Source organism: Rhinopithecus bieti, unplaced genomic scaffold (assembly GCF_001698545.2).
Source record: "Rhinopithecus bieti isolate Rb0 unplaced genomic scaffold, ASM169854v2 scaffold_48387, whole genome shotgun sequence".
In the NCBI taxonomy this organism is placed as follows: domain Eukaryota; kingdom Metazoa; phylum Chordata; class Mammalia; order Primates; family Cercopithecidae; genus Rhinopithecus; species Rhinopithecus bieti.
Window position 1 is genome coordinate 698,175 of NW_016819911.1, and position 21,912 is coordinate 720,086.

Consider the following 21,912-nt stretch of genomic DNA (forward strand, 5'->3'; position numbering starts at 1 on the left):
TGATGTACTGATGGGGTTTTGGTATAGGTGTCCTTCCTGTTTGATAGTTTTCCTTCTGACAGTCAGGACCCTCAGCTATAGGTCTGTTGGAGATTGCTTGAGGTCCACTCCAGACCCTGTTTGCCTGGGTATCAGCAGCAGAGGTGGAAAAATGCCTCTGACAGTCTTCTCCTCTTGGTTCTGGCCCCAGCAGGCAGGCCTGTATGGATGACATTGGCTGGTTTCCTTGATTTCTAACTGCTAGTGAGGTAGGAGATCCCCAGGGGGCAACTGTGAAGTCAGGGTCTAAATGTCCTGCCTCCTTCCCTGCCCAGTCGCTTCAGGTTGGTTGCCTCTCCCCACATGACTTGCTCTTTCTGGGTTCCAGTAATACCCACTCTCTTTGTCCTTTCTGATGGACACAACCTCAATACTGCTAGCCTGAGATATTGCACTCTTCTCTATGATCAGCTTATACTTTTAAAAATAATTGTTTCAATTAAATCCTCTTTGAATTATCCTAATTGAGTGTACCAGTCATTTCCTATGTATTGTTTATCTTCTTTGTGAGTGAGTAGTTGGTTATTTGGAATATGTCTGTATAACACTAATATGATTTGCAGTTACCCTGATAATTGATTTAACTGGATAAATATTATTTTGTTTTAAATTTCCTAAAGAAAACTTTTTTCTTTTTCTTTTTTTTTTGCTAGAGAGTCAACTCTGACAGTAGAATGTAATGGTTAGATTAGGTGCAGATACTCTGGGATGAAAATGGTTGGGTTTTAATTTTAGTTCTGTCTCCATTAATTGTGTGACCCCAGGTAAGTCATTTAACCTCTCAAGTACTCAGTTTATCAGTAAAGGATGGATTATAATAGTGGGTGACCTAAAGATTATAATGAACATTTTAGAAGTCAATATTTAAAAAGCACTTAAAACAGTGCCTGGTACATGTTAAATGGTAAGTATTTACATAATAGACATTATGATTTTATTGAGTGCCTATTGGGTTCTGAGAAGTATGTTAAATACTTTTTAATGTTTTATTCCATTCACTCCTGAGAACAATCTTGTTAAGTCAATATATTCATTTAATAGAAGAAATTGAAAATCAGAGTAATTAAATAATTTGCCCCAGACCGCATGGAACTAAACAGTAAGGTTGAGCTTTGAAGGCAGATTGGAATTATATCTTTATTGAATTAAATCACACACACAGAGAATATATACATATGAATATATACACAGACTTTACATACTATATATGATACTTAATACATCATATTTAAATTTACAGAATACTGTGCCTGGCATATCATAGGTGCTCAGTAAATGTTGCTTCATCTCACTCCTAAATCCCACTTCAACACACTGATTCCGTCTTATATGTAAAGGAGTAAAATGAACTTTCTAGAAGTTCTGTGCATATAAACTGGAGAGAAAAAGGATGTAACTTATCTAGACCGCCTAATCTCTCCCTTCTTCCCACTGTCCCAAGATAATAAAAGCATTAAATTAACAACGTATTTGAAGATATACAAAATTTGGATTGTTTCAAACATACTAAGATATTAACTTAGAAAGCCAGGGAGGGCTGTGATTGCTGCAGTGGATGAGTCCCAGATAACGAGATCAAAGGTGAGCAGGAGTCTAGCCAGATGTCTCACTCAAGGGCTCTGCCTGTTTTCAGAGTAACTGATGGATGATGAGAGAGGTTACATTGGAATGCTTTTGAATGCTGTACACGAATGTCATAAATGTTAGAAGTTTTATCAATGAATCAAATGGCTTTTGGCCAACAACAATTTGTTAAAGCACCACTCACTTAAAACATTATCTGATTTTATACAGACATAACTAGGAATTCAATCAGAAGGGACTTTTTCTCGAAACCATCATAAAACTTACCCATACCACTATTATGCCAGTGTTCCACATGGAATTTGAAAATATCATTTGAGTTAAGAATTTTAAAAATTCCAAAGTATTATTACTTTGTTAATTATCAAAGTAACTTTGTTAATTGCAAATGTTATAGGCAGAAGTTAGATTTAAATAACGGTCCTTTAACTCCAAAATTCACATGTTTTCTTCTGTACATACATTGTCTCCAACTTCAGATATGCATATATGTATTTTTTTCTTTAATGCTATCAAAGTGACTAGCTCATTAATCTGTAAGTTTTGTGCTGGAATATCCAGGGTAGTAGTTACTAGCCAAACGTTACCCATTCCAATTAGTTATTAGTTACTCTTATCCTTTCCCTTAGAAGTTATTTATTTATTTATCTAAAGATTTGCCTTCTTTAGTCTAGGTCTAGAGAATCTTACATGATCCCCAGCTCTTTTTTTTTTTTTTTTTTTTTTTTTTTTTTAGAAGGAATTTTCTTCTTAATAAACAGGAAGAAAACACGAAAAACAAGTTGTTGTTTTTTTTTTTTCACTTTCTTAGTTGTTTTACTGAAAAATGTCTTTGGACTCTACATTTTATTTTTCTTTTTGGTTTCTTGAGTAAATGTGTTCATTGTAATTTCAGGAGTAGTGATATTATTATAGCAGTTAAACTTTCTTATTCTTTGACTTCTGACTTTGTTTTAATTGGTCTTATTCTTAAACCAAGTTCAAGAAGTATAAATTTTTTGTTCCATACAGTTATTATTGACACTGTTTTAAAATCATTAGTGGAATCACTATGTTACATGGCTTTATATGGCTCTTACTACACTTTTTTTTTTTTTCTGGGACTAGGAGCTGATTCAACTACATCTTCCAAAGAGACCAATTATTGATTCAGCTTTGGTACCCAAATGATACTGAACAGCAGATGAGAAAACCTTCTTATGTTTGCTTTCCAATTCTCCCTAGGAACAGAATCTCTGACCCACAGGCTGGGAACTTCCTGGTCACCTTGAAGTCTATCTTTAAGTATTGACAGAGTTATATAATATTTTCCAAAGTGCTGTGGATTTACACACCAACAAGTATCAAAGGGGAAGGCAGGAGCCCTTGTCCTGTGAACCAGGACCCAAATGCTAGTTGAGGATAACTTACACATTTGAATGTTGGGTAGTCTCTTTCTGTGGAAGGCCTCGGTCTTCGGCTCAGTTCCAAGTAGGCAGTTTTATCCCATTGACAGAGAAAAGCATTTGGTAATTTATCAGTGGTAACCTTAGCATTTTATGGTATGGAAAGTGCCAAGTTTTCTTAGATTTATTAAATGCTATTGTTGTTTTAGACTATTATGTATTCTTTTTCTTTTAGGATAATTTCTCTCCTTCTCAGACACTCTGTCTTACCTTGAGATATTTAGTTGATTTCTGGGAAGTGAGAAAGTATCTCCGAGGAATGATTTTACTGGAAAGGCCAACCATTTGATCATACCTCTAAAGAGTGTGGCAGAAAAAGGATGTTTCTTCCAAGTAGAAGGACACTACATAAATGAACCCATACACATCAGATGGAATGTGTCATATCATTCCTTTTCAAATAATAAACAGCGAATTGTTAGAAAACTTACACGTCAAGTGTGCAAACAATTGGGCAAAAACTAGAGTCTCAGAGAGTAAAAGAAATTACCTGGATCAAAAAGAATTCAGACTGGGGCATGTAAGAGTTTTAATGACAATGACACAATAATCGTTGCTGATAGTAGCTTCAGTCATTAGATGCTATTTTTCTTCATCCAAACAACATAGTATAGTGTTTAAGTGGGTAGACTTTAAAACCAGGTCATCCGGGCTTGAATCCTAGCAGAGCCATCTTAGAGCCATGTGTCCTTGGGTCATTTACTTATTCTCCCTAGTACTCAGTTTTCCCATATTTAAATAAGGGATTGTAATACTACTTAACTCACAAATGTTATGAAGTTAAATGAGTTATTTAAAAGTATTTAGGACTAAGTCTTGCACAAAGAAAGTGGTTTTTAAATGCTTGTTAGGTTAATATCATAATATCAATATATTTATAATGTTTACTGGGCAACTGCGTTCAAAGATACTGTACTGCAACATTGTCCCTGCCTACAAAGGATGTTTAGTCAGGAAAACCTGATAGCATTCAGATATGAGAAGATGGATGCTAAATATATGCTCTTGGAGATAGTGATTTGTAAAATTTTAAAGTTATTTAATTTTATTTTAACTAGAAAACTTGAAATGGTTACTTTTTATTGTTAACTCCCTAAGAGTATATACTTCCCTTTACATATATGTATATATATGTGTGTGTGTGTGTGTATAATATATATATAAATCACAGGACATAACAAAGAATTAGACACAAAGTACTTGTTTTTAAAAATGAATTAACATTTACTCAGGTAGATATCAAGCTACTTCATTTTATCTTGTAATTGGGCTAAATGTAGCCCTTGGTTATATAGACATGGCCTTTGAGTTTCAAATATCATCATTGGTTGAACTGTTCATGTAAAACTCTCACTATAGTTTATTGTATAGGGGATTTATTCAAAACTAAAACCAGAATGCTTTATTTATACTAGCTATAAACAGAATAAAATATAAATTTATTAATGTCATATTTAAATAATCCATGTTTATAAAATAATATTTTAACAATTATAATTCTGTCGGGTGCAGTGGCTCACGCCTATAATCCTAGCACTTTGGGAGGCTGAGGTAGGTGGATCACCTGAGGTCAGGAGTTCAAGACCAGCCTGGCCAACATGGTGAAACCCCATCTCTACTAAAATACAAAAATTACCTGGGTGTGGTGGTATGTACCCGTAATCCCAGCTACTGGGGAGGCTAAATCAGGAGAATCACTTGAACTCAGGAGATACAAGTTGCAGTGAGCTGAGATTACACTACTACACTCCAGCCTGGGTGACAGAGTGAGACTCTGTCTCAAAATATATAATTCATTCTATCAGGCTTCAATATAAGCAATTGAGTATTCACCTAACAGAAGTAAAATTAAAAGGGAAAATTTCCAAGATTATTTCAAAAGACAGACAAAATACATTTAAAATGGAAGGAATTTACTCTTAAGGCTCACATTTAAATATCCTGCATTTGTAAAATATTTGAATTGGAATTATATCAAGCTATATCTGAATAATGGTCTAATCACTTAATAGTAATGAAACTAAAAGAAAAACACAACATTTCTTTAGGAAAGAAACAATAGAATTTTGCTGTGCTTCAGAATCTTCCAAAGTAGGCTCATTGAAGGGCTGGATTCTTCTACAGAGTGGGGGAATGGGGGAATACCCAGTGCTTGGGTATAAAGACATTTCTCTTTGCTAATGGAAAATATGTTAGGCCAGGAGTATCTCTCAATGATGAATCTTCTTTGGATGGCCGCGTTATCTTGAGTAGAATGGAGAGGTAGAAAAAAAAGTTCTCTTCCTATGAACTGCCCCCTGGAGCTCTTCTTTCCCATGTGACTTCTGACTGGGGGAGGAGGCAGAGGAAGAAAGATTGGACCTGAATTAGGTGTACATAAGTTGTTGAGATCATCCTTTGGGTCATTTCTACTGGATTCAACATTTGAAGATGCCCAATCCTAAGGGTTAACAAAAGACAGTAAATTTTGGTTTCCGCTGGTCTAAAGAGAGTATGCCAAGCTAGACACAGCAGGATAAATTGCATAAGGCTTCTGTGGAGAAATTGTTGGAAAATATAGTAACTTGATGGAGGAACCATTTTCCTATGATTCTAGATCCATTGAGGTAACATTTTGGATACATTCACTCAGTCCTTCAACTATCACAACTTAATGCTACTGCTTTCTTGGTGGACTGATAATCCAGAATATAACATGGTGGTCCTCTCCGACTTTTGACATATGCCTTGTTTTAAGCATCAGGGATATAAGGAGCTCTTTTAAATTTAAGGAATTAAATGTAAGCTCTACCCCATTGATTTTTTTTTTTTTCTGTCATTTGTATTTTCTTTTCTTAATTTTTTGAGTTTTCTCTTGGCCAGTAGAGATTTTGATCAATTACTGTGAACAATTACTTTTCCCCCATGGGAAACCATTTGCCTTTAATAAGAGCAACTGCTTTTTAATTTTTCTGTTAAAATGTTTGCTTGTTTTCTATAGGTGTGCATCATTTCACAGTTATTGGCAATGGTTCAATGGTTTCATCTGCTTTGAACAGTTTCTTCTCCATCATTAAGAGGTAAGTTCTCAATTTATTGAATATTGCCATATATGTTATTTACTTTGTTTTCTCAGTGAAGGTCAATAATGTCTTTAAGTTTTTTGGTGAAGATTTCGAATATCACTTTCAAACTGTGCACTTTCTATCTTCAATGAAGTCAGTTTAAACATTTTAAAATCTCGGTTTGGAGAATTTAAATTTGATCTGTAAATTTATTATATATAATAGAAACATGCTTGAGAAGGTGAATATTATAAAATAATTTTAATAATTGCTGATTTTTCAAAGAAAATCTCTGGAGTATATAGAGCTTTTCTAAACCAGTCTTATATTTTTCCCCTGAAGACCTGTTATGAATATGTAGCTGGAGACACTTTCCCAAATGTAAACAAGGTTGGAATACTTTTCCCAATGTCTGCTGTTGTAAACATTGTCCATGTTTAATAATATTAATATGTTATGATATAAACATTGTCTATGTCTAATGATATTAAAATGTTATTAACATCACCATGAACATTCAATATGCAACTTTATCTTTCTATCTTTGGCACCAGAGGAAACAAGTAAGTTTCCTTTCTTGGTGTGTGTAATGTGACATATACCTGCCATTGGACTATTGTCACAAAGTTACCAACTTAAGCCAATAGTTTTCCCCTCCTCTTTTGCAAAGTAGTGGATTATTAGGGAACTGATGTCAAATGACTTAAATTTAAAGCTTTGTGGAATAGCTCTGTGTGTTTGTGTGTGTTTGTGTGTGGTGTGTATTTGGGGAAATGCTTATTAATATCTCTGTTATTGATCTTACTGTCAATTGATGTGCTTACTCAACTGAATAGTGGCAATCTTATTATCTATTGCTACATGTGCTGTGAGAATGCAAATAGTTGTTTATCAAAGCCTGGCTTGTCATAAGATTAACTTTTTGTTTCTATTCAAATGTAAAGATGGCAACAATGAAACTCTCTCGTAAAATGATCTTATTTTCTTCTGTATTTCATTATGGTAAAGAAAATTTTAAAGGCATTTTCAAAAGACTATAATGTATTTCACCTAAATAAATCCCTCTCTTTAAAAACATGTATATATAGCATATGTATTTGTGTATAAGCAGAAGTTTTGTTTATGTCTGTGTATACAATACACTTACCTCTTTTCATTACAGGATAGAATGCAAATCTAGGAAATCCTCTCAAAGGGGATTATCTTTTAACATATTTGAGTCAATTTTAGGAAAGCAAACCACAAAACTTGATTAAATTACCAACTTTATTTGATTTTGTTTATTTTTAATGAATTCTGTTGTGATTTTTGTCTGGATAAAATTCAGGCTGCATACTGTACCTTTTGGAACATATCCATCAACAAATTGCAAACTTCTGCAACTTCCACATTTTTGAATTATCCTTTTGTTAAACTTTTTACAAAATCACCAAAGGAATCAAGAAAATATCATTTAGCAGGACTTCGTATAACTTTTATACTTATATTTGTTATAAGATCTGGGAACATTGATTTCCAGTATAAACCCAAGTATTTTTATTAAAAACTTGTGTTTCTGTTGTTAGTTGGAGAGCATCAAATATCCTACTTGTTTACTCACTGCTATTTTTTCAGTCCCTGGAATGAAACATATGAGTAAAAGAAGAATGAATTCTAGATTTTCATAAAGTCATAGTAATAGAAAGGCTTTTTAGTGTCACTGATCTCATCATCATAAGTTATCGATTGGTGAATAGTATTTTATATTCAACATGTACCTTCATGTACAAGATGGCCCTTATAAATAACATATAAGATATGAAAAAAGATACCCAGAATATGTCTATGTTACTGAAGAAAAAGTTAATGTATGTCATAATCAGACCAGAATTCAGATCTTCTCAGCTGTGTTTCACTGTACTTTTCATTGTATTGCCATTTGATTAGAGAGCTGCTGTAGCTTATAATCATATGGACCACTAATCTCTATAATATCTTCAGAGAGAGATGTTGTTGAAATTCTGTTTAGGATCTATTCCAGTGTATAATCATCCTCATTGATCAACAATTTAACTTAAAATTTAACCAAGTTACTTGACCAAAATTTAAGTTCATTTCTCCATAAAAGAACTCATGCATTACAAGAGAAAGTAAGTTATACTTTTCACAGAATACTCTTTATATACTTAAAGCATTTAAAATAATTTCCTCTTTCCAAATGTCTTTAATTTTTTAAAATAAAACATACATTACTTTCTTGTAGTAATTTTTATTCCATTAGAACTTGTGTTTCTCCATTCTCCTCTGCCCTCAATATTTGTATCTCCACTTGATTTTACTCACTTCTTTCAAATTCTGTTTGCCACTATTTCATATTCAGAATCTTAATTGACTTTCTACAGCATGGACAAATACATCCTTAGCCTGGCATCCAAAACCTTAAGTGATACAATCCAACCTACAATTGCAACCTTAATTTTTTCAGCTTATATGTATGTCTTATACATAATTGAGCTTCAGCCTGAACTAAGATGGACTTAAGAAGTTGTGACTTTAATATTTGAGATGATGATATTGAATAAGTATGCCCAAAGGTCCATGGACTCCAGTCATTATTGAGGCACTCTTTGTATTGTAAGAATTACAAGCTGATGTGAATGTGAAAACAGCACTCAAATTATAGTGTACCCACTATACACAAGTCTTATGGAAGGAGTTTCAAACATTTTGGTCTCAGGACTTCTTTACACTCTTAAAAATTATTGAGCCCTCCAAGGAGTTTTTGTTTAAGTGCGTTATATCTATAGATATTTACTCTATTAGGCTATATCACAAGTAAAACTGTGAAGAGGAAATACTGCTAATGCTGACATTTGCAGTTATTGGTGCAGTGGCTCATGTCTGTAATCCCAGCACTTTGGGAGGCTGAGACGGAAGAATTGCTTGAGTCCAGGAGTTCGAGACCAGCCTGGACAACATGGTGAAACCTCATCTCGACTAGAAAAACACAAATTAGCTGGGCATAGTGGCATGTGCCTGTAGTCCCAGCTACTTGGCCTGAGGCAGGAGAATCCCTGGAACTCGGGAGATGGAGGCTACAGTGAGTCGAGATAGCACCACTGGACTCCAGCTTGGGTAACAGAGCAAGACCCTATCTCAAACAAAAACAAAAACAAAAAACCAAAAAATCCCCCCAAAAAAACTCTTAATAAGAGAAAGCCAATTTTGAAATAAATAAATTGTTGAGGACTCCAAGGAGCTTTCGTTGAAGTAGGTTATATCTATAGATATTTACTCTATTAGAAATTAAAACCAAGAACTATTAATTTATTTAGAGTATTTTATCTATTTAAACTACTAATTAATTTAAATCAACAGTAATAAACTCATTATATGTTAACATGAGTGCATAATTTCATCAAAATTAAACATTTTCTTAGTCTGGGCACAATGGCTTACACCTGTAATCCCAGCATCTTGAGAGGCTGAGGCAGGCAGATCACTTGAGTTCAGGAGTTAAGAGACCAATCTGGCCAGCATGGTGAAACCCATCTCTACTAAAAATACAAAAATTTAGCCAAGTGTGGTGGCAGGCTCCTCTAATCCCAGCTATTCAGGAGGCTGAGGCAGGAGAATCACTTGAACCTGGGAGGCAGAGGTTGCAGCGAGCCGAGATCATGCCACTGCACTCCAGCCTGGGTGACAAATTGAGACCCTGTCTCAAAAATAAATAAATAAATACATACATACATACATAAATTTTCTTAAAATATTTGTGAGGAAAGTGGAATTTTTTTCTTTTCAAATCTCTTCAGTATTTTCTTAACAGAATATAGCTGAATCCTCATACCTATTTCTGTATCCAGTTCATCACATAGCCTTTGGAAAAACTCCACTATGTATTTGTGAAAGAAGGAGAATGTAAAAAGCAAATAACTTCTGAATATTATGATGAATATGGTTTTGAGTTTGTGGACCCCCTCAAAATATCTCAGGCACCTCCTGAAAAAAATGTAAATCAGATAAAATGTAAACGTGATAAGACATATAAGCGGTAGGTGTTTTAAGGCAGTTTAGTCTACTCGGACAGTATGTGCTCTCGTGGGCTTATCCATATAGGCAAATGCTTTATATTTTCCTTTGAAATCATCTGTTTTCTTGGTTCATTGTTTCAGCTTTAGTTTGTTATGAAAATAGACACTAGGTTCTGTGCATTAGAGAATCAGGTCCTTGGAACACACCTTAAGAACCACTCACATAGAGGTTAAGAGCTTAGGCTTTGATGCCCACTGCCTGTTTGTGTAGATCAGCTTCTCCACTCCTAGTTCTGTAATATTGGACAGGTTATTAGACTTCTTATGCTATGGTGTTTCCTCCTCCAAAATGGAATTAACAATTAATATATCTTGAGCTGTGTTTTGAGGGTTAAATAAATTAATACATGATTTGCAATTATAACTGTTCTTAGCACTAGAAAGTCAATTTTATGGCAAGGTCAATACATTTTTTTTCTATCTGGGGCTCCTCTCTCTATCCCTGGTATTCAGTGTCTTATCCAAATTAATATTTATTTGTCTTAAAGATAGAAAAGTAGGGAAAACCTTTTATGTTGATCAAGTCAACATTTAGACAGTGTTAATCCTTTGATATTTAGTTATCAAATAATTCAGATATAGCTGTATTATCCACAGGGATTTCAATATGTACCTGAAAGAAGTAAGAGCAAGCTCTAAACATTTTCATAAATCTACGAAGTCTTATTCATTGCATTCATTTGCATCAATTTTCCTTTTTTTTCAGCAATCTGTCATGCTTAATTTAGTCCTTCCTTTCTCACTAGATTAAGAGAACATAAACAAGTCTAGAATTCATTCATTCATTCATTCATTCATTCATTCATTCATTCATTCATTCTGTACCTGTTGTGAAATGCCAAGCGTTTTGCTAAGCTCTGTTATGGAATCTTAAAATCTTGTGGCAAAAGACACATATTAAACCAATGAGCAACCAAACAAGCGTATAGATTTGTAATGTGAGAATATTTTGAAATGGTCTTTCTTGTTGCTTTTTTATGCTTTCAATATTATCTTTATGACATATTAAATGTTTAAGCTTTTATTAAAATTGACTTTGTTATATTCACTTTGCTATATGTAAAATAATCGGTAAGAAATGATTGGGCAGAAAGGGAAACCATGAAAAGAGCATTAGTTCATCTAGCTTCTGGTTTCAACTTTGACACTAACTAACAATATGATTTGAATAAGATATGAACACTTTACTCTCATTTTTCTCAATTACAAAAGTAGGCAGTCATCTAAAATCTCTCCCAGAGATATTATATTTGTTATTTTAGGAATAAGTATATCTTTACAGCAATTTTCCCATGTTGTTTGAGTGAGGTATTATTCTGTTGTAGCATTTTAATTTCACAATCGTAATTACTTTTTTCATTCTATCAATCCATGGGATTACGAGCATCTTGAAGTTGGTTTCTGAATCGTCTTCATTTTTATGTACCCAGAATGCTCAATGCAAATTTTGTTGAATGTTGAATGTACTTTTAAACTGTATTTGTGATGGCAAATAGTCCTAAAAGACTTTTCATTAAGTTTCCTGGAATGACCAACGGAAACAGGTCTGAACGTACGTTTCTGAGTACATTGAAAAGAATAGTAAGTGTTTCATAAAGGTTAAATTTTAAGGAACAAGGGCTCTACTTGGTTGGACTTTTCACATATGAAACTGTGTTCACGAGTCTTTGATTTTATTGTGTCCAGCAGATGGCACTAGTGCCTCAACTAAAACTCCAGTTTGAAGAAAATGTAAGGTAATGCATACCTTAAAACTAAGCTGATGTCATAAAAATCCAAGAGAATATCACACACATATTCAGATCTGTATAGTTAAATGAAACATGAAATTGCTGAATAAGTATTTATCTTTTAAAAAATTCTCTGAATTTTATGTTTTAATTCATCGCAATTACTCTAGAAAAATAAAAGACTACAAAGGGGAGAAAACAAACACAAACTGGGGAAATATTCCAGAAGAAAAGTTCCTCCAAGGTCAGGACATGCTCCAAGATGCTTTTGGCCATATCTTCTCTGCAAAATTTATGAAAATAATCACAAAAGGAATAAACACTATTCAATTTCTTCTTTTCTAAGCTGTCTCTTGTCTTCGTTGTATTTTAGTACCCTACCAATTGTATACAATTGTGAAAGAAACATGCATGAGATACTGTTGAAAATTATAGAAGAAAAGCAAGAATAAACCAATACTTCTAAAACTTAACTTGAAAAAATTATTGTTTTGCAGAAAGATTTTTTGGCATTGAAAGCCTTGATTCATAATAACATCTTCCTTCTTGAATATTGTTATATTCTTTCCCAATCAAGCAATCAACAGTTTTCCTTTTCTTTTAAAATCTGAAATGAACAAATGTTTACTCACAAAATCTTAAAATGTCATTTTTTTATTAGTAAAATCTTTACTGCCTTTCTTATTATATGCAGTTAGGCTATATTAGTTGTTAACTATTTGTAACTTTTAAATTTGACATGTTCACCCTTTCATTTAATCTATTTTTTCAAACCTAATGAATATTATTAGCTGATTGAAATTAACAACTCATTTAAAAGAAACAGAGTTTTATAATATCCTGTTTCTTCCTCAGAGTAGTTTGATAGTATTAACGTAATAACTATTCTCACTTTATTCAATAAGATCAAAGTAATGATTTGGTGGAAGCATAGAAACAACATTTATTTGCCCTTAACTGGATCTTTAATACAGCACCTCTACCTAAGAAATTTAAGAAATACTCTGAGAAGCTATTTATATAGAGAAATTGTATCATTCAATCATGCTTTTGGTGAAATAATTATTAAAGATTATTAAGCATTAAATAACTATTAAGGATTCTTAAGGATTAATATGTAAAAACATAAGGCTTTAATTTGTTGATTTTTTAAAATTCTGTAATTTAATAATAATGTTCAAAGAAAGGAATAGAACCATCTAGTCTCAAAAGTGGGAGGGGCCTATCGTGACTTCCCTATCTCTTTTTCTCCTCATCCTCTCTAACTCAGTGACTCATCCAGTTTTACTTCATGTCTGTTGTCATTATCTTGAGCAAATAAAAAATAGAGGGAATAAAAATCAAGAATGTGTGCCTTAGGAGAGGACAAGGTACCATACAATCTCATATTGAAAATTAAATGAAAATATACTAAGTTATAAAACCAAAGAGAGAGAGAAAACAAAACAAAACAACAACAAAAGTATACTGTGAGTTTGTGTGGTCACCAGTGTAGAACATGTAGTTACAGACTAGATCTGAAGAATAATTGGTTTGCTGGCCTTTCACATACGAAAGACGTGATAAGACATATTGGCAATAGGTATTTTAAGGCAGTTTAGTCTCTATTCTGATAGTATATGCTCTCGTTGGCTTATTCATATAGGCAAATGCTTTATATTTTCCTCTGAAATCATCTGCTTTTTTGTTAATTGTTTCAGCTTTAGTTTGTTATGAAAATAGACACATGGTTGGCAGGTCTAGTGCTTTAGAGAATCAGGATGAAATAATAGAAAAAGAGAACTTTCCCACCCTCTGCCTTACACTCTTCTATGCATGTTCAGGGGGAAAGTGTGGTGAGAATTCAGTGTGTCTGCTCCATACTAGCAGTTTCCTAGAGGTGGAGCAGTTATGAAAGAAGTGGGGATGGCCAGGAAAAGCTGGAAATAGCATCGGGAAATGTGGGTAGAGGCTATACAAATTTTGTGGGCTAAATAGAATTCTGGTGGTTGGAATGCTTATCCAAACTATTTTGAAAGTTAATTTACATTTTTTCCAGGGATAAGTTTTTATTTATTTTTAAAAGAGGGATGGGGGGGGGGGGGGAGAGAGAGAGACAGGCAGAAAGAAAGAGAGAGAGAGAGAGAGAGACCCTAGCAAACATCTACCCCTCATTCCATCTGGCTCCTTAGGTGTCTCCGAAAATTAATTTTCATTCCACTATCACAGATCTATTCAGAATTAATAGTATGACTTTTATGATTTTACCAACAATGTAAACTAAAGTTGTTTTACATTTCTGTTTTAAAAGCGAGTAAATAATTTTGATACAGAGAATCTAAAATAAACAAAAACAACAACAAAACAAGAAAACCCTTACCATCTGGGTTATGCTACATTTGCACTGAAATCTTGGGTAGTAAGTATATATCTGGACCATTTAAAAGTAACTTTACTGTGAGGCGCATGACATCAAATAGAGGCTGTTTTGTAGTCTACCTTGTATTTCACTGCTGTGAACTCTGTGAGCAAACAGAATTTGTTCACAGGGTGAAACACATATTTATGGTCCTGAATAAACTGCACAGATTCAAAACCTATTTGTGTGACAGTGCTAGACACAGGAATTCTGAGGCCAAATGGGATGTTTGTAGTCCACATTTGCATATCAATACCCAGACTCCCCTTTAGGAATACTGCTGCTTCATAACAATGCTGTTGTCTGAGGTCTGGGGGAAAGAAAACCCATAAAAGTTTGGACTCACTTTTCAATGCCCTCGATTCCTTTTTTGTGCTTTGGAAAACTGTGAAACAGGGTCACCAAGTTCCATTCTCCATAGTTTTATTATGTTTTAAATGAAGCGATTGAACCTGCACAGAACCCAGACAGACAGACACTACATGGCCACTTTGTGGCAAGGCAGCTTCTTAGGAATGGTGAAGCTTGTCTTAGTGTGTTTCATGGAGTTGGGATCTGCACTATGATTCCTTAAAGAACCAAAGTAAACCAAAATTCTTAAGCAAAATACTTAGAACCCTTTTCCTGGAGAAAAGTATACAATAAATAGTTCTTTTAGCTATTGAGAAGCTAACCTAAGCATGTAATTGTTATTTGAAAACCAGGCTGTGGATATCAAAGGGATTTTATAAGGTGATATCATTTTCTGCCTGGCCAGGCTGCCTTGATGGCTTTCAGTTCTTGTCCTTGAAATGGAGTTCTTGTTACACAGAGCCTTTCATAATTTTGCTGAAGAGTTATTTGGAAAAAAATGATTTCATTATTTTTTGTCTAGCAATGCTTTGGTCTTCCTGAGGGGAATTTTAAAAGTTAATGTTTTCCCTTATTTTTTAGAATGTAGTTGATTTTGTTAATTGTAACCCTCCAAAGAAACAAGATAAAAAGAAGGCCATGTTTTGATATTACTGCCCTTTTCTACTACTGCACATTTGCAAACATCTTTTGAGAGTGCTATAACTGCAAATGTCAACATTAGCGGTATTTCTTCTTCACAGTTTACTTAATATAGTGACATATTTTTCCATGCAACTACAAGGTATTGTGTTCTTAAATGCCCATTTTAACCCTACTTCATTTTAACTCACTTACTGATTTGCTTTTAGATTTTGCCATTAATTTTCTTTTTCTATGCAATACAAACCTATTTCTGCTTGAATATCTTTTTATGGCTACCTCAAGAATGACTTACAGGGTATAAAACTGTCTTCAATATAGGTGGCACGGTGCTGGGTTAGTAATATTTTAATTGCTTTGATCAGAGCTCTGAATAGTTTCCTGATTCTACCCCAATTACCTATCTTCCTAATTCTTAGCTTCTAAGGAAGAAGATAAGCAAGAGTCCATCTGACAAAAGAAGCTATTCTGATCTCTAGATCCCATCTTTATTTGGTGCTATTGAAAAAGAAATGTCACTGCCCCTGAAGAAAACATTGGTGGCTTCACTCTCCTTGATTTTTACATAAAATTTGCTATTACTGGCCCTTCTCTATTTTCTTATTTTCTTTTCTGGTATCTCTCTTCTCTTCTAACTGCTCTCAAATAGTACATATAATTGCATTCTTCTCTTTCTAAATTCCCCGTTTTCATGTTTTTCAGCGCCTTTAGGTCTTCACCCAATACCTCAATGTAGGTAATTCCAAAAATGATAATTTTACCCCAGTTCTACTCCAAGAGTTAAGTTGTTTATTTGATATTTCTATTGGTTATTATACTTATCACAAATCTTGGTAAGTCTGAAACTAGGTACTATAAAAGATTCTCATGTGGTAGTTTTTAAATGTGTTAAAAAATTATTTGATATGATCCTCTTGAAAAAGTAGAGCTGGGCCAGGCGTGATGGTTCACGCCTGTAATCCTAACACTTTGGGAAGCCAAGGTGAACGGATTACCTGAGGTCAGGAGTTCGAGACCAGTTTGGCCAACATGGCGAAACCCCGTCTCTAGTGAAAATACAAAAATTAGCTGCGCGTGGTGGCATGGGCCTGTACTCCCAGCTGCTCGGAAGGCTGAGGCAGGAGAATCGCTTGAATCTGGGAGGCAGAGGTTACAGTGAGCTGAGATTGTGCCACTACACTCCAGATTGGGCGACAGAGTGAGACTCTCCCTCAAAAAAAAAAAAAAAGAAAAGAAAAGAAAAAGTAGAGCCTAACTCTCCTCTTCTTAAAGGTGTGCCAACTTTAATAATCCTTTCTTATGAATAGAATGTGACAGAACTGGCCATGTGTGACTTCTGAGGCTACATGTTTAAAAAAAAAACAAAAAAAACAAAAAACTTTGCCAAAACTTTGCCTCTTCTGCCTTGCTTCCTCTTAGGTCTCTCACTCTGAAAGAAATAAGCCACCATATCATAAGAATAGTCAAGCAACCCTACAGAGATGTCCATGTGGACAGCAACTAAGGCCTTTCCATCATGGCCCCCCCAACTTGCAGGCCAGCTGTGTGAGCCAGCTTGCAAGTGGATCTTGTAGTTTTAGTCATTCCTTTAGATGATAATCCTGGTTGACATCTGACAGTAACCACATGAGAGATTCTAAGTCAGAGCCACCAAGATAAATTTTTCTTGAATTCCAAGTTTACAGAAAGTCTATGAGATAATATTGTTACTTTATGCCACAAAGTTTTGGGGTAGTAGCTTACGCAGCAGTAGGTAGCTATTCTAGCACTCCTCCAACAGCCACTTCATTTCTTATACAGTCATGCATTACTTAACAACAGCGATATATTCTGAGAAATGTATTGTGCAGTTTTGTTCCATGAACATTGTAGAGTGCCTTTACACAAACCTAGGTGCTATAGCCTACTACACACCTAGGCTATATGGCATAGACTATTGCTTCTAGGCTACAAACCTATATGACATGTTACTGTACTAAATACTGGGGACAGTTGTAACACAATGATTAAGTGTCTGTGTATCTAAATATATCCAGATATAGAAAAGGTAGAGTATAATATGGTATGAAAGATTAAAAGATGGTACACCTGTATAGGACACTTACCACAGATGAGTTTGCAGGACTGGAAGTTGCTGTGGGTGAGTCAGGGAATGACGAGTGAATAAGAAGGCCTAGGAGATTCCTGTACACTACTGTAGACTTTATAAACACTGTACACAGGCTTCACTAAATTTATACAGATTTTTTCTTCAATAATAAATAAACTGCTTACTGTAAGTTTTCTACTTTGTAAACTTAAAAAAAACTTTTGGACTCTTGTATTAACACTTAGATAAAAACACAAACAGATTGTACAGCTGTACAATAGTATTTAATTTCTTTATATCCTTATTCTATAAGCTATTTTCTATATTTAAAATTTTTATTTTTCCTTCTTAAACTTTTTGTTACAAATGAAGACATCTACACACACATTAGCCTAGGCATTCCCAGGGTCAGGATCATCAAGACATCACAGGCGATAGGAGTTTTTCAACTCATTATAAATTTATGGATCCGCCATCATATAGGTGGTCTATCATTGACCAAAACATCATTCTGCATCACATGACCATATGTGAAGAATTAAATTTCATGCCTTCTTACTTTGAAGTGATTTTGGTATCTGCTCCTTTGAAATTTAATTGCCATGTTACCCCAAATTTAACAGAGTATTGCCTCCCACATGGCTGTATTGCTTAACCTTTTAACCAGTATCCCTGATTCTTTTCTTTTAGTTTCCATTGTACACCTTTAGAAGCTTATTTTTCTCTGAAATACATGGATGCCATATAGTTCAAGTGCTCAAAAAACTTTAGAGTTGTTTTCATTTACCTTCAAGATAAAACCTTGTATTTCTTAGAGTGGTATATTGGATTCCTATTCAAAACTATTACTCCCTCTCCTCCTTCTCCATGGGAGGATACTGCCTGTCCATTTGATATTGGGCTTGGTCCTGAGACTTGCTTTGACTTCGTGATAAACAGGGTATACTTCTACACCACTTGATTTGGACTCATCTATGTATCTTACCTTGGCAATAGACTTTTAGCAGACTTGACACAAACAGGACCATGAAATGCACATAGTTTGTTGGGCTTGCTTGACTGTACTCTGCCATTCCTGTGAGAGTCACATCGCTTAGCTAGACTGATGGTTTGAAAAGGATGAGAGAAATATGGAGCATACATAAGCCCAACAAAATGTGAGAAGTTAGGCACAGGTGGACCTACAACTTGAAGCGGAACTACTGATCTGCACTCAGCATACATCAGCCAAAGCCTAGCATACCCAGTAAGAATAAATAATTGTTGCATTAGACCATCAATTTTTGGAGTGATTTGTTATACAGCAGCAGCTGACTGATAGTTAACCTCTATTACCTTAGGTCCATGTTATGTTTTCAAATATATCATTTTTTTTTCTACCTAACATAGCCCATTATTTCTTGTCTCTTCTCTGTTTTCTAAATGTGCTTTTCCATTCCTGTTGACACAACTTTTCCATTTTTCCATAAATCCTGTTAAGATCCTATTGGTGACAACTAATATTTATTTGTTAATAATCTGTTCAGTCGTAATACTGTCTCTCTTATGGCAGAATGTTATTTTCATTTTGAGAGAAAGTTAAATCTTAAAAGTTTTTAAAACTTGCCCAAATTCACAGAAGAAGTAAATCAGGAACAGAATTTGGACTCTGGGCTTTGTGATTTAAAAATCAATACTTGTAACTAAGATTCTATATTTTTGTTTTGGTCCCAGTACCTTCTTTTTTGACAATTCTAATCCACAAATTTTGCTACTTTTTTCAACTCCCAGTGCACTTAATATTCTCAGCACTAATAGTTTTTATAATCATATTGAATGTGATTTCTTTAGCATTTTATAATTAATATAGCATTTTACAATCTTTTATTCTAGCCAGTCCTTATAACCTCTTTCTGAAGAATGTATGATTATTCTTTTGTCCAGGAAGAAAATAAGATCTCTGGTTAAATAATTTGGTCTTAGCCATTCAGCTATATGTGATGGTGCTGAAAAAAGAGCTGTTATGAACTGAGTTGTGTCCTCCCCACCCCAAATTTATATGTTGAAGCCCTAACCCCCAATATGACTGTATTGAGTTAGAGATAGAGTCCTCAGGAGGGTAATTATGTCAAATGAGGTCATAAGTGTGGGACCCTAGTCTGATAACACTTGTGTTCTTATAAGAAGAGACACCAGAGTGTGCATCTCCCTCTCTCTTTTTCTCTCTCCCACTCTCTCTCTGCATGTGACCAGAGGAAAGGCCTTGTGAGGACACAGTGAGAAGGCAGCCAACTATGAGCCAGGGAAAGAGGCTTTACCTGAAGTCAACCCTGATATCATTTCCATCTTGGACTTCTATCTTGGAATTCCTCCATTCTCCAAAACTTTGAGAAAATGAATTTCTATTGTTTACTCACCCAGTCTGTAGTATTTTGTTATGGCAGCCTCAGATAACTAATGGAAAAGCTAAGCTTTTTCACTCACAATATCTCTATCCTCAGTTTCTTACATCTTTTCTACATTTACCACTAACTCTCTGAGGACAATGATGACATCTTTGTATTCCCCACCATATGTTATGTGCATAGTAGATTTTTCAATATTTCATAGGCTCACAGAAGATTTAAAAGTGGAGGAGGTCTAAGATGTTAACTTATCCTCCTGTTTTAAAGCTAAACAATTCAGATCCAGAGATGTTCAAAGACTTGGCCAAAATGGCTCTACAGTTATTACAGAGCAGGGTATGAAAATCCAGAGCCCACTTGCAGCCTCTGGGAAACAGCGCTTCCATTATTTCCCTGGGGGAGATGGAAATGGGATGCATCACCCTCACTGCTAATACCGTTTCTTGTTTTTAATAACATTGTATGATGGACCCCAAACTGCACAGGAACTGAACAGTTGAAACTAGATCCTAATTCGAGTAAGCAAAATTGATACCACATGATGTACCCAAAAGGAAGTATAATCTAGGCTTTTCAAGGAAGGTGACAAAGCAAACACACTTAGCAGGCATATTCTTTTGTTCTTATTGGCTTAATCAGTGAAAAATTTAAATATATTCTGTTTTTGTGTGAGAGAGTGAAAAATGTAAACATATTTGTGTGGTAAATCTAATTGCACATAATGTATTTGTCTTTATTTTCCAAAAGGGGAACCTGACTCAGGTGGCCCCAGGACATGTCAGAGGCACTTACATATTTTCCTCCATCTATCAAATCAGTCTGTGCAGTGGGTTCGCTACTTTATGGTAGGGACACAATGTGTAAAAGACTGGAGCTAGAACAAAAGCCACCAATAAAACTATCCTTGTAAAAATGACAACAGGATCTTTCCAATGTTATCATGAACTATTTTAAATGCTAAAGCAAAAGGATGCCAACTGGTGGCCTTGTTGCCTCTCTCAAGAGAGAAGAAAATGATTAAATTAACACAAAGCTTTAAATCCATTCCCACTTGGCAGAGAGGTCTGAAGCTGATCATCATGGTAGCATGTGAAAACTTGCAAAGTGGTGGTTAGTGGTACTTTTGCTTAATGGAAAAATAACACTCACAAGTTGATAGTGCAGGCTGTCATTATTATTCAGTTATTCATCCAACATTGAGAACTTTGAGTTAGATCACAAAGTTTCAGTCTCTTTTACTCTTGATTTTGAAGGTGAAGGTTGATCATGATAATGTGAAACTCTACCAAAATCTCCATCTGCAGAGCGGAGGCATGGTGCTGTAGAAGGGCACTGGAAGGAAACTCAGATCACTGAGGTCCAGCCTCACTGCAGCCGTTGGTGCTTTCCTTGGCCCGTGAAGAGTCTCTTAGCCTCACTGAACCTATTTGCCTCCTCTGTACAATGTTCACAGTTAAGTCCATACTTATTGCACAGTAGTGTGAGGAAAATATTAGAATACCATTTAAATTTGTATAATCTTTGATAGCTCATGAAACCCTTCTCATCTGTTTTTTTCTCTCGCATGCAAATGCAATGAAGTAGTTGGCCTAGGCAAAGAATTTATAACTCAGATCTCAAAAGCAAATGCAACAAAACAAAAATAGACAAATGAGACTCAAACCGAAAAGCTTTTCCACAGCAAAAGAAATAATCAGCAAACAGACAACCTATCAAAAGGAAGAAAAATATTTGCCAACTATGTATCTGATGAAAGGCTAATATCTAGAATTTACAAGTAATTAAAACAACTCAACAAGAAAAATACAAATAACCCCATTAAAAAGTGGGCAAAGGACATGAGCATTTTTTGAAATAATATACACAGGCAGCAACAAACGCGAAAAAATGTTCAATATTGCTAATCATCAGTGAAATGCAAATTAAAACCACAATGAGATAGCACCTTTCACCAGTCAGAAAGGCTTTCATTAAAAAGTCAAGAAAACATAGATATTAGTGAGGATGAGGAGAAAAGAGAATGCTTATACACTGTTGGTGGGAATGTAAGTTAGTACAACCTCTATGGAAAACACTGTGACTATTTCTCAAATAGCTAAAAATCAAACTACCATTTGATCCAGCAGTTCCACT

General features: G+C 34.7%; 1 long non-coding RNA gene across 2 annotated transcripts in view; it reads left to right on the top strand.

Moving 5' to 3' along the window:
• Nucleotides 1-21,912, top strand: part of LOC108520043 (uncharacterized) — a 189,919-nt gene that overhangs the window by 96,957 nt on the left and 71,050 nt on the right. For both annotated transcript variants that reach the window (XR_001882814.1, XR_001882815.1), the window contains exon 3: nt 6,049-6,127. This is a non-coding gene — a long non-coding RNA (uncharacterized LOC108520043). The remainder of the gene's footprint in view (nt 1-6,048; nt 6,128-21,912) is intronic.